The following is a 15,709-nucleotide window of genomic DNA, read 5'->3' on the forward strand; positions in this document are numbered from 1 at the left end:
TATTATTATTATTATAGTGTTTATTATTATATTATTATAGTTTATTAGTATTATTATTATTATTATTAGATGTTTTATTTAATTAAAAATGCTGAAGTTTAAGCCCAGGTTTCAGGCTTCCTCTTGGAGACTGACGTAAACTGACCCATAGCGTCATCTGCTGTCCTGAAGGAGGAAAGTGGCGCATCCGCACTCGCGAGAAATCTGTCTGAATGCGCCAGTGAGAAATCCACCTGGATGTGTCTGGTGTGAATCGGGTGAAGAGAATCTCAGAAGAGGGCCACTGTCTCGCATCCGCAACAGACAGGTCGCAGCTGTATGCACTAGATCTGGTGTTTGTTCAGGGGCCAAAATCCAGTAGGGTGGACTGTGTCTGTGAAATGTGGTAATGGATATGTGAAGCGTGTTTACTATTCTACCTTTACAATACATTACTGGGTTTTCACAAGCAAGTCAAGTGATTCTTTTCAAAATACTGGATTTTTTGGCACAAAATTCACTCCATAGTCTTCGCTCCATTGACGCGCCTCTTAAAGGGTCATGAAAGCTCCCTACTCTATTATATTACTGATGAGGCGAGACAACGACACAGCTAAAAGCATCACAGCTCCAAGTTCTACATTTACAACACTGAATTTGTTCAATACAAAGCAAATTAAATCAAAATAACTGTTTCTGTCATTTATTGAAAGTGTACATGATAAAGTAATGTCTAATTAAATATATAATATATATATATATATATATATATATATATATATATTAGATATAAGAATATAAGGAATTCAAGCAAAAAATATATATATATTAATTATAAATGATTATTATACAGTATATAAAGTTTTTCATACATTATTGTTTTATTCTCATTATATACTGTATGTAATAATAATTCAGTTTGATTTAATTCAAGTTTATGTCAAATAATTGAATTCAAGTTTAGCTGATAATGACAAAAGGTGCACATTATTGCTTTACAATCAAATTTAGAAAAGTTATTAGTTACCAAAACTTTATTAGTTACTAATAACTTTAACCAATTTAGTAGCAAGCATTTAACAGTTAAAGTTAACTATATATAAACACATTTAACCTGCAGTATTAAATAAAAAAATTTATTTTTATATATATTTACTACTATATGTATTAAATAGTAAATATATTAAACAAATACACAAACGATATAAGGATTTTTATTAAATGTTATTGGACAGGAGGCAAGGTTAAAAAAAAGAAAAGAAAAAGAAAAATATATTTAAATGTCATAACTTAATATTATAATAAATAGTTATTACCAAATACAAAATTATGATCATTTAATATTATAATAAACAATATGTAACATATAATATGTAATTATAAGTATAATAAACAATTTATTGTCTATTACAATTGCCTGAAACATAAAGAAATGTTTTAAAAAGGCAATTGGGTGGGAGAGGTGGGCTTTATAATGTCTAGTGTACTTTTATTCAGACATTCTGAGTGTCTCACAGGTGAGTAGGCGTAACAAACCACCTGTAGAAAACACACTCTTTCATCTCTGACTCTTTATCCGACACTTGCACCAGTGTTTGCACTTTTGCACCAGACACTTTCTTACAGTCACTCCATATCTTTAAAACACATTGTGCATCTATGAAGTGTGCGTCACAATAATAAGTGAACTTGACTTAAAATAATTGTTAAAATCTCAACCACAATTCTTTAGAGTTTCATGGCCCTTTAAAGGTTTCGTGCTTTGCTTTTAAACAGGTTAATCAGACAATGTGCTTTTGCAAAAGTGCAGTGTGTCAATGTATTGTTACACCTTTTTGTGTCATTTGTGATGTATATTTAACTATTTTATGTGTCTTTATGACACAAAATACATCAAATATTCTGGTGTTACTATATTTTTTATACATATGTTTGTATTGTTTAAAAGTAAATGTAAAAAGTAAGCTTATCAAATGATGTTCCACACAGGTACTAGTTAAAATGACACTATATTTGTTCAGTACTAGAGCTGTCAAACCATTAATCACTATTAATAGAATCCAAGATAACAGTTTGTATTTGATAATATATTAGTGTACACACACACACACACACACACACACACACACACACAAACAAACACACACACACACACACACACACACACACACACACACACACACACACACACACACACACACACACACACACACAAACAAACACACACACACACACACACACACACACACACACACACACACACACACACACACACACACACACACACACACACACACACACACACACACACAGTTGAAGTCAGAGTTATTCACCTTCCTGTACTTTTTTTTTCTTTGTGTGTCGCAAATGATGTTTAGTTAGGAAATGTATTTAAAAATATAAAATAAATATATGTTTTTTCGATTGTCTACAGAACAAACCATCATTATACAATGACTTCCCTAATTAACCTAATTAGGCCTTTAAATGTCACTTTAAGCTGGATAGTATCTTGAACAATATCTAGTCAAATATTATTTACTGTCATCATGACAAAGATAAAATAAATCAGTTATGAGAAATGAGTTATCAAAATTAATATTTTTATATATGTGTTAAAAAAACAGAAATTAATGACAAAAATACACAGAAGCGCAATAATTCAGGAGATAATAACTGACTTCAACTAGATACACAGAAATACACAGTACACACACAAATATTTCACAAATATGAACTTTTGTTTTGGATACACTAATGGTTTGACAGCACTATTCAGTTCATATATTTCTGTGAAAAACCATAAACAAAAATATAATGGATTTAATATAAAACCATTATAAAGACATAAATAGCAAATAAATACAGTAATATATTATAATTAGATAAATAACTATTATTAAAAGAGATGTAATCATGCTCATAAATGTTTCATATTATTATTCATAATATGAGTAATATAAGCTACAATACGCTTTATTATTATTAATACATAATATTATCATTATTATTATATTATTATATTAATATTATTATAATTTAGTTTTACAAATATTTAAAATATTATTGGGCGGGAGAGGTGGGCTTTATAATGTCTAGTGAAATATCACAGGACAGACTAAATGATCAATCTTGTGTTCTAATAATCTATATTGAGTCATTCTTATTATAATATAAAGGTGTTTTAGATGAAGTTGCACTCAGTGGTTAAAACAGCAACTGCATACACAACTAAGTGACCATAATGCTTAGTTCCTATTTATGTTTATACATCCTTAATAAATAAATAAAATCATAATGTATAACATTAAAAACAATAAAATTAACGTAAAACAGAAATGATCCTATAACTATTACTTTTAATTAATAATTAATAATAAAAATATAAAAAATTAAGTATCAAAGAAAGTAAAACAAAAATAAGCCCATAAACAGTTAACCTGCAATTTAATACATACATATATTATTGTATTTAATATATATTATGATATGTATATTAAATATTTTATTATAAATACATAAAAGACAATGAGATATATAAAGGATCTTTATTAAATGTTATTGGACAGTGAGGTTAGGGTGATTTGAGTCTAAAAAATAATAAAGAAAACATGAAAAATTTAAGTCATTACTTATATATATTACATATATATATATTACTTGTATATAATAAGTAATGATTATATAATAAGTAATGATTATTATCCAAATACATTAATATGATTATTTAATATTATTATGAACAACATGTAATAAACATTATCATAAACAATTTTGAGATGTATTACAGTTGCCTAAAACATAAAGAAATGTTTAATAAAGGCAACTGGGTGGGAGAGGTGGGCTTTATAATGTCTAGTGTACTTTTATTCAGGCATTATTTATCACAAGTAAAAATAAAGTAAAACACAAATGATCTTATAAATATTACTGTTTATTATTAATTAATATTATTATAAAATAATAATAATATAAAATATCAACAATATCAAAAATAAAGTAAAACACAAATGAGCTCATAAACAGTTAACCTGCAGTATAAAACATAAATATAGTATTATATTTAATATATATGACGATAAATATATTAAATTATTTTGTTATAAACACATAAAAGACAAAAAAATATATATAAAGGATCTTTATTAAATGTTATTGGACAGGAGGTGAGGTTAAAAACAATAAAGAAAAAGAATATGAAAATTTGAATGTAATTTACTTAATATTATAATAAATTATTATTATTATCCAAATACATTAATATGATCATTTAATTTTATTATAAACAACATGTAATAAACATTATCATAAACAATTTTGAGATGTATTACAATTGCCTAAAACATAAAGAAATGTTTAATAAAGGCAATTGGGTGGGAGAGGTGGGCTTTATAATGTCTAGTGTACTTTTATTCAGGCATCATTAATTGAAAATAAAAACACAAATGAGCTTATAAATATTACTATTTATTATTAGTTAATACTATAACAATTTGTTTCCCAGTACTGGGTTGCAGCTGGAAGGGCATCAGCTGTGTAAAAACATATGCTGGATAAGTTTGCGGTTCATTCTGCTGTGGTGACCCCTGATAAATAAAAGGACTAAGCCAAAGGAAAATTAATGAATGAAAATAAAATACTATTAATAAAAAAAATACAGCAAAACAAAAATGAGCTCAGAAACCGTTAACCTGCAGTATAATACATACATATATTATTGAATTTAATATATATTGTAATAAATATATAAATTACATTTTGTTATAAATTCATAAAAGAAAAAGAGAAATATAAAGGATCTTTATTAAATGTTGTTGGACTGGAGTTTATTTTTTTTTAGTTTAAAAAGTTATATAAATGTCATTTACTTAATATTATAATCATAGATATTATCCGCATACATTAATAAGATCATTTAATATTATAAACAATATGTATTATATTATATTCTAATATATTTTAATATTTTATATTATATTATAATACCATCCGAAAGGGAGGCTCTGGTTACTAAAGTAACCCTTAGGGAACAGAAATGCTATATTGCATCGACATAATGATTGTTTCTTAGCTGTAGGTATCAGTCACTTCTGCTTAAAAAGGATGCCTCATCTTGCTTTTACTGTGCTATAATAATAATACTAAAAGCTATTGGACAGGAGGTGAGGTTAAAAAATAATAATAATAGAGAAAAATTAAATGTCAATACTTAATATTATAAAAAATGATTATTATCCAAATACATTAATATGATCATTTAATATTATTATGAACAACATGTAATAAACATTATCATAAACTGTTTTGAGATGTATTACAATTACCTAAAACATAAAGAAATGTTTAATAAAGGCAATTGGGCGGGAGAGGTGGGCTTTATAATGTCTAGTGTACTTTTACTCAGGCATCTTTTATTAAAAATAAATACACAAGTGAGCTTATAAAAATTACTATTTATTATTAATTATTAATATAAACTATTAAAAATGTATAAAATAAATGAAAACAAATTAACTTATTACTATTTATTATTAATAATGTTAATAATATAAAAAAATAAAGTTAAACAAATGAGCTTATAAACATTACTATTTATTATTAATCAATAATATAAAATAATACTAATACAAAAAGCTATTGGACAGGAGGTGAGGTTATAAAATAATAATAAAAAAAGAAAAATTTAATGTCAATACTTAATATTAGAATAAATGGTTATTATCCAAATACATTGATATAATAATTTCATATTTTTATGAACAACATGTAATAAACATTTTAATAAACAATTTTGAGATGTATTACAATTGCCTAAAACATAAAGAAATGTTCAATAAAGGCAATTGGGTGGGAGAGGTGGGCTTTATAATGTCTAGTGTACTTTTATTCAGGCATCATTTATTAAAAATAAAATTAAAGTAATACACAAATGATCTTATAAATATTACTATTTATTATTAATAATAATATTAAATATTTTTTCCCTGTTCTGGGTTGCAGCTGGAAGGGCATCCGCTGTGTAAAACACATGCTGGATAAGGTAGCGGTTCATTCCACTGTGGCGACCCTTTGATAAATAAAGAGACAAAGTCAAAGGAATATGAATAAATGGAAATAAAGTATTAATAAATAAAACAACACAGTAAAACACAAATGATCTTATAAACAGTTAACCTGCAGTATAATACATAAATACATTATTGGGTTTAACATATATTATAATAAATATATAAATCATATTTTATTATTAATACACAAATGACGAAGGGAAATATATAAAGGATCTTTATTAAATGTTATTGGACAGGAGGTGAAGTTTTTTGAGGTAATAATTTATATAAATGTAATTTTCTAAACATTATAATCATAATTGTTATCCACATTAATATGATCATTTAATATTATGAACAATATGTATTATATTATATTATATTATATTATATTATATAATATTATATTATATTATATTATATTATATTATATTATATTATATTATAAGTATTATAAACTATTTAATGTGTATTAAAATTGACTAAAACAAAAAAAAAAAATTAATGAAGGCAATTGGGTGGGAGAGGTGGGCTTTATAATGTCTAGTGTACTTTTATTCAGACATTCTGAGTGTGCCTCTCACAGGTGAGAGTTTTATGTGTCTTTTTGACACGAAATACATAAAATATTGTGATGTTACTATATTTTTACATACATATATGTTTGTGTTGTTTAAAAGTAAATGTAAAAAGTAAGCTTATCAAATGATGTTCCACACAGGTACTAGTTAAAATGACACTATATTTGTTCAGTACTAGAGCTGTCAAACCATTAATCACTATTAATAGCATTCCAGATAACAGTTTGTGTTTGATAATACATTAGCGTATACAGTACACACACATATACACACACACAAACACACAGTTGAAGTCAGAATTATTCACCCTCCTGTGAATTGTTTTTTGTCCTTTTTCAAATATTTAGCAAATTATGATTAATAAAACTAGAAAATTTTCACAGTATTTCCTATAATATTTTTTCTTCTCTGGAAAGTCTTATTGGTTTTATTTCAGCTGGAATAAAAGCAGTTTTTACATCTTTTTAAAACCATTTTAAGGTCAATGTTATTAGCTCCCTCAAGCAATATATGTTTTTTCGATTGTCTACAGAAAAAACAATCATTATACAACGACTTCCCTAATTAACCTAATTAGGCCTTTAAATCTCACTTTAAGCTGAATAGTGTCTTGAACATTATCTAGTAAAATATTATTTATTGTCATCATGACAAAATAAAAGAAATCAGTTATTAGAAATGAGTTATCAAAACAATTATGTTTATAAATGTGTTAAAAAAAATCTGCTCTCCGTTAAACAGAAATTAACGACAAAAACATACAGAAGCCCTAATAATACTAGAGGGCTAATAACTAACTTCAACTAGATACAGAGAAATACACAGTACACACACACATATTTCACAAATATGAACTTTCGTTTTGGATACACTAATGGTTTGACAGCACTATTCAGTTCATATATTTCTGTGAAAAACCATAAACAAAAATAAAATTAATTTAATATATAACCGTTATAAAGAAATAAATAGCAAATAAATACAGTAATATATTATAATAAGATAAATAACTATTATTAATAGAGATGTAAACATGCACATAAATGTATATTTTGTTAATATAAGTGATATAACAATGCGCTTATTATAATTTAGTTTTACAAATATTTAAAATATTATTGGGCGGGAGAGGTGGGCTTTATAATGTCTAGTGAAATATCACAGGACAGACTTAATGATCAATCTTGTGTTCTAATAATCTTTATTGAGTCATTCTTATTATAATATAAAGGTGTTTTAGATGAAGTTGCACTCAGTGGTTAAAACAGCAACTGCATACACAACTAAGTGACCATAATGCTTAGTTCCTATTTATGTTTATACATCCTTAATAAATAAATAAATTCATAATGTATAACATTAAAAACATTAAAATTTATGTAAAACAGAAATGATCCTATAACTATTACTTTTTATTAATAATTATTAATATTAAATATAAAAATATAAAATATCAAAATAAAGAAAAACATAAATGAGCGCATAAACAGTTAACCTGCAGTATAATACATAAATATATTATTGTATTTAATATATATTATGATATGTATATTAAATATTTTATTATAAATACATCAAAGACAATGAGATATATAAAGGATCTTTATTAAATGTTATTGGACAGTGAGGTTAGGGTGAGGTGAGTCTAAAAAATAATAAAGAAAACATTAAAAATGTAAGTCATTACTTATATATATATATATATTATAACAAGTAATGATTATATAATAAGTAATGATTATTATCCAAATACATTAATACGATTATTTAATATTATTATAAACAACATGTAATAAACATTATCATAAACAATTTTGAGATGTATTACAATTGCCTAAAACATAAAGAAATGTTCAATAAAGGCAATTGGGTGGGAGAGGTGGGCTTTATAACGTCTAGTGTGCTTTTATTCAGGCATTATTTATTACAAATAAAAATAAAGTAAAACACAAATGAGCTTATAAATATTACTGTTTATTATTAATTAATATTATAAAATAATAATAATATAAAATATCAACAATATTAAAAATAAAGTAAAACACAAATGAGCTCATAAACAGTTAACCTGCAGTATAAAACATAAATATATTATTATATTTAATATAAATGATGATAAATATATTAAATTATATTTTGTTATAAACACATAAAAGACAAAAATATATATAAAGGATCTTTATTAAATGTTATTGACAGGAGGTGAGGTTAAAAACAATAAAGAAAAAAATATGAAAAATTAAATGTCATTTACTTAATATTATAATAAATTATTATTATTATCCAAATACATTTATATAATAATTTAATAATATTATGAACAACGTGTAATAAACATTATCATAAACAATTTTGAGATGTATTACAAATGCCAAAAACATAAAGAAATGTTTAATAAAGGCAATTGGGTGGGAGAGGTGGGCTTTATAATGTCTAGTGTACTTTTATTCAGGCATTATTTATTAAAAATAAAAGTAAAACACAAATAAGCTTATTAATATTACTATTTATTATTAATTATTAATATAAAATATTACAAATGTATAAAATAAATGAAAACAAATGAACTTATTACTATTTATTATTAATAACGTATAATGTTAATAATATAAAAAAATAAAGTTAAACAAATGAGCTTATAAACATTACTATTTATTATTAATTAATAATATAAAATAATACTAATACAAAAAGCTATTGGACAGGAGGTGAGGTTATAAAATAATAATAAAAAAATAAAAATTAAATGTCAATTCTCAATATTATAATAAATGGTTATTATCCAAATACATTGATATAATTATTTAATATTTTTATGAACAACATGTAATAAACATTTTAATAAACAATTTTGAGATGTATTACAATTGCCTAAAACATAAAGAAATGTTCAATAAAGGCTATTGGGTGGGAGAGGTGGGCTTTATAATGTCTAGTGTACTTTTATTCAGGCTTCATTTTTTAAAAAGAAAATTAAAGTAATACACAAATGATCTTCTAAATATTACTATTTATTATTAATAATAATATTAAATATTGTTTCCCAGTACTGGGTTGCAGCTGGAAGGGCATCCGCTGTGTAAAACACATGCTGGATAAGGTAGCGGTTCATTCCACTGTGGCGACCCTTTTTATAAATAAAGGGACAAAGTCAAAGGAATATGAATAAATGGAAATAAAATATTAATAAATAAAACAACACAGTAAAACACAAATGATCTTATAAACAGTTAACCTGCAGTATAATACATAAATACATTATTGAGTTTAATATATATTATAATAAATATATAAATGATATTTTATTATTAATACACAAATGACGAAGGGAAATATATAAAGGATCTTTATTAAATGTTATTGGACAGAAGGTGAAGTTTTTTTGAGGTAATAATTTAAATGAAATTTTATTAACATTATAATCATAAGTGTTATCCACATTAATATGATCATTTAATATTATGAACAATATGTATATTATATTATATTATATATATAATAAACCATTTAATATTAAAATTCACTAAAACATAAAGAAATGTTTAATGAAGGCAATTGGGTGGGAGAGGTGGGCTTTATAATGTCTAGTGTACTTTTATTCAGACATTCTGAGTGTGCCTCTCACAGTTGAGAGTTTTATGTGTCTTTATGACACGAAATACATCAAATACTGTGGTGTTACTATATTTTTACATACATATATGTTTGTGTTGTTTAAAAGTAAATGTAAAAAGTAAGCTTATCAAATGATGTTCCACACTGGTACTAGTTAAAATGACACTATATTTGTTCAGTACTAGAGCTGTCAAACCATTAATCACTATTAATAGCATCCGAGATACCAGTTTGTATTTAATAATACATTAGTGTATACAGTACACACACACACACACACACACACACACAGTTGAAGTCAGAATTATTCGCCCTCCTGTGAATTGTTTTTGTCCTTTTTCAAATATTTAACAAATTATGATTAATAGAACTGGAAAATTTTCACAGTATTTCTTATATTTTATGTTCTGTAGAATTATTGGTAATATTTCAACTGTAATAAAAGCAGTTTTTACATCTTTTTAAAACTATTTTAAGGTCAATGTTATTAGCTCCTTTAAGCAATATTTTTTTCGATTGTCTACAGAACAAACAATCTTTATACAAGGACTTCCCTAATTAGGCCTTTAAATGTCACTTTAGGCTGGATAGTATCTTAAACAATATCTAGCAAAATATTATTTACTGTCATCATGGCAAAGATAAAATAAATCAGTTATTAGAAATGAGTTTTCAAAACTATTATGTTTAGAAATGTGTTAAACAGAAATTAATGACAAAAATATACAGAAGCTCTAATAATTTAGGAGGGCTAATAACTGACTTCAACTAGATACACAGAAATACACAGTACACACACACACACACACACACACACACACACACACACACACACACACACACACACACACACACACACACACACACACACACACACATACACACATATATATGTTTCACAAATATGAACTTTTGTTTTGAATACACTAATGGTTTGACAGCACTATTCAGATCATATATTTCTGTGAAAAACCATAAACAAAAATATAATCAATCTAAAACCGTAATAAAGAAATAAATAGCAAATAAATACAGTAATATATTATAATTCAATAAATAACTATTATTAAAAGAGATGTAATCATGCTCATAAATGTTTCATATTATTGTTATTGATATGAGTAATATAAGCTACAATACACTAATTATAATTTAGTTTTACAAATATTTAAAATATTATTGGGCGGGAGAGGTGGGCTTTATAATGTCTAGTGAAATATCACAGGACAGACTTAATATAGATTATTAGAACACAAGATTGATCATTGAGTCATTCTTATTATAATATAAAGGTGTTTTAGATGAATTTGCACACATAGTGGTTTAAACAGCAACTGCATACACAACTAAGTGACCATAATGCTTAGTTCCTATTTATGTTTTTACATCCTTAATAAATAATATTTAAATATAATATAAATTCATAATTTATAACATTAAAACATTAAAATTAGGGTAAAACACAAATGATCTTTTAAATATTACTATTTATCATTAATAAATAATATAAAACATTAAAAATATAAAAACAAAGTAAAAATGAGCTTATAAACTTGACTTTCTATTATTACAGTTTTTCTCAGTGGCTTTGGTGCATTTCTCACAACACTATTTACATTTGCACAACAGTTAATGCATTTCTCAAAACAATTAATCATTTGTACACATCATAGTAGCAGTTTCTTATTCCTTTCAACAAATTGCAAATGCTTTTGGACATGTATCAATTGTTTTCATACAACTCTCTGCTGATTTATAACATTATCATTTGCTTATGTCATGTCAGTAACTGAACATGTGAATGCTGAATAGTCATTCCGTATAAAACTAATAGTCCTCATTTCATTACTTGGGTCATTATATACACAAATGTTGAACTAGTTGTCACAATCTGTCAAGCTAATTTTATGAAATGTTTTTAAGTCTTTTTTTTTTCCTAAGAATGTCTTTTTAATTGAACAATTTCCTGAATGATTTACAGATACAGTATATGCTGCAGGTTCAGATCCAATATGTTCTGCAATATTGTTTACAGTTGTGCACAGCTCTACCCAAAGGAAGTTTCTGTTTGTTGTAAATAAGGGTGTGTTTATTCTTTTGCACAATGCTGTGAATAAATTATAATTGCAAAGAGCAAATGCAGTAAAACTGTGAAACATACATATTCAGTGTCTTGTACTCAGATACTTCAGTAAATGCAGTGATGTCTAACTTTACTGTAGTTTTCAGATGGCTGTGCAAATAGTATAAAGTGCTGTCTTGAGCATTTTCAGGAAGTGTCACCAACATCTGACTTTTTTGCATTGGAACAAATGTACAGAGTAAACTGTCATAATGAAAACAGGACAAAGTCATTTGACTATCTTGTTCATAAACAATGGTGTCAGGACTTTTCATCTTAATGATACAGACACTTTTATTGACATCAATATTTGCTTTTGAGAAATGAGCTCTCCATTTTGAGCAAGTGACACGCTTTTGCAGGTTATCAAGGTTTTGCAGTTTGTACTAATTGACTTGTGAAATGCATAAACTGTTGTGCAAATGTAAATAGTGTTGTGAGAAATGCACCAAAGTCACTGAGAAAAACTGTAATTAATAATATAAAGAAATTAGTATTAAAAATAAAGTAAAACATAAGTGAGCTCATAAACAGTTAACCAGCAGTATAATACATACTTATAAAATTGTATTCATTATATATTATGATAAATATATTGAATTATGTTTTGTTATAAATGCAAAAAAGACAAAAACATATATTAAGGATCTTTATTAAATGTTATGGGACAGAAGGTGAGGTTAAAATATAATAAAGAAAAAAACTATGAAAAATTTAATTACCCATATATTAATATGATAATTTAATATTATTATGAACTACATATAATAAACATTATAATAAACAATTTTGAGATGTAATACAATTGCCTAAAACATAAAGAAATGTTTAATTAAGGCAATTGGGTGGGAGAGGTGGGCTTTATAATGTCTAGTGTACTTTTATTCAGGCATTATTTATTACAAATAAAAATAAAGTAAAACACAAATGAGCTTATAAATATTACTATTTATTATTAATCCTAATATAGATCATTTCGATTTAAACACATTTTATACATATAAATACATCAATTATATTAGTGACATCCTTTATAAAGTAAGTTATTGAGCGGGAGGTGGGCTTATAGAAGTGTATTAATAAAGAATGTAAACAGTAAATAAAACAATAAATAAACCCAACACAATAAAGAAGTAGATCATGCATAAATGCTCATAAATATTACTTATTAGGAATGGAAAAAAATCCTATTTTAAAAATCAAATATTTTTTATTATAATTATATAAAAGCCAGTTACTAATATACAATAATATAATATACAATAAAATATATAGAACATAACATGTGTAGTGCATGTGTTAACCCAATTTTAGTACAAATTTGAGCATATTTATGTCTAAAAATCAAACTATAAAGACCAAAAATTATAAATTAATACAAAAATAAATGTATAAATAAGAAATATAATAATATACACAGCTGAAGTCAGAATTATTAGCCCTCCTGTATATTTTTTCCACTAATTTCCATTTAACAGAGAGATTTATTTCAACATTTCATAATAGTTAGAATACTAGATTAATTAAAAATATAAACATAATAGTTTTAATAACTTATTTCTAATGTTTCTTTTATTGTTGCCATGATGACAGTACATAACATTTTACTATTTTTCAGAATACTGGTGTTCCGCTTAAAGTGACATTTATAGGCTTAACTAGGTTAACTATTATAACAGTGGTGTGTTCTGTAGACAATCAAAAATAAATTGTTTAAGGGGCTAATAATATCAATCTTAAAAATAGTTATAAAAACAATTAAAACTGCTTTAATTCTAGCCAAAATAAAACGAATAAAACTTTTCCAGAAAAAATAAAAAATAAACTACAGAAAATACTGTGAAAAATTCCTTGCACTGTTAAACATCAATTTAGGAAATATTTGAAAAAGAAAAAAGAGCACAGGAGGGCGAATAATTCTCACTTCAACTGTATATAAAGAAATAAATGAATTTTATCATTTAAATATTCTAAAGAAACACAAATACATAAATAATAGTTGTTGTTATTATCATTATTAATATGTAATATTAATTGTAAAATATAAATATTGTATGTGTTATTAATGCATAAACTAATTTAAAAGTTCTTTAATGAAAATGTATCGGGCGGGAGGTGGGCCTGATCTTTAGTGAAGTTTTATTTACACTAACTGAAAAATCTACAATATAACAAAGATAAAAATACGATGATAAAATAGGAAACTGTTATAATAAACGCACTAGTAAATATGCTTTCTAACTGCATAAATCATTTAATTTAACATTTTAATCAAAACGATTGAGGCATCACTTTTCATTCATCACTTCACCCCGCTAGTTTTTTGTTGTTGCAGGTTATTTCTTCTATTATTTTAAATGTTGTAATATATTTATGTACTGTATTATGTGTGTGAATATGAACTCATGAATGTAAAAGTTGTTTTGTGAAAGTGTTTGTTTTAAAATATAATAAAAAGGTCAATAAAATTCTGCTGTTTTTGTTTTCTTTGTTGTCCAATAATGAAAGCACATATATACTGATGGAGAGTTTGACATTCATGACTAAATTGTCTGTCCTGCTCTCTGCCTCACACTACATTTACACACATTATATTTACTTTCATTTATCAGACATGTTTCCACCCATTTTTATCCTCAGTTTGGAATATCACATAAAAACTGCTTAATGGATTGACAAAAATGTTGCTTAAACTGCAGGATAAACTTTTTTCGTCCAGCGAGAAAGAAATGTGCGTTAACTACAATATAAACACATTTACCAAAAAAAATCCAACATGCGGATCAAATGCATGGCCATATTCTCTTGCAAGAAGTCATTCACAGTATGATTTATGTTTCAAGACATGTGATTGGCTGTTTTTACTGATTACCCACCAGTGTTATTATTATTTAATGACATTGAAATGACAAACCCAAGTTGTACCAGTGTAGCTGAGGTCCAGAAAAATTTAAATATTTCTGTTTTAAAACTCATGACAATTAAAATGAAAATCATGTTTATGACAGATTTATGGCAAGTTACATTGTCTTGGTAATAAGTTGTCATGACAGACGGATGTATTTGTTTATGTGATGTTTCTATAAAGACAAGTCTAACAATGTCAAAGTTATCATCCTAAATGCAAATGAGCTAATGACAGGGCTCGCAAAATCTGATAGCCTGAAGTCCCGGGGCTATTGTTTTTCGGTCAAGCTACCGAAATCTATCTACACCATGGCCGGCGGGCTATCTAGATATCAATTCAGCTGAGCTCGGTTTAGATGGACTTTGGTAGCTGGGCTGTAAAACAATAGGCCCGGGACTTCAGGCTACCAGAATTTGAAGCTCTGATAATATCTCATTCTTATTTATGACTTGTT

The 15,709-nt window shown here is 25.7% G+C and overlaps 1 protein-coding gene across 1 annotated transcript in view; it reads left to right on the forward strand.

The window, feature by feature from the left end:
* pla2r1 (phospholipase A2 receptor 1) overlaps positions 1 to 15,709 on the forward strand; it is an 868,273-nt gene that overhangs the window by 703,615 nt on the left and 148,949 nt on the right. The gene's annotated exons all lie outside the window — the stretch shown is intronic.

The sequence above is a fragment of the Danio rerio genome, chromosome 11 (assembly GCF_052040795.2).
Source record: "Danio rerio strain M-AB ecotype USA chromosome 11, GRCz13ab, whole genome shotgun sequence".
In the NCBI taxonomy this organism is placed as follows: Eukaryota; Metazoa; Chordata; class Actinopteri; order Cypriniformes; family Danionidae; genus Danio; species Danio rerio.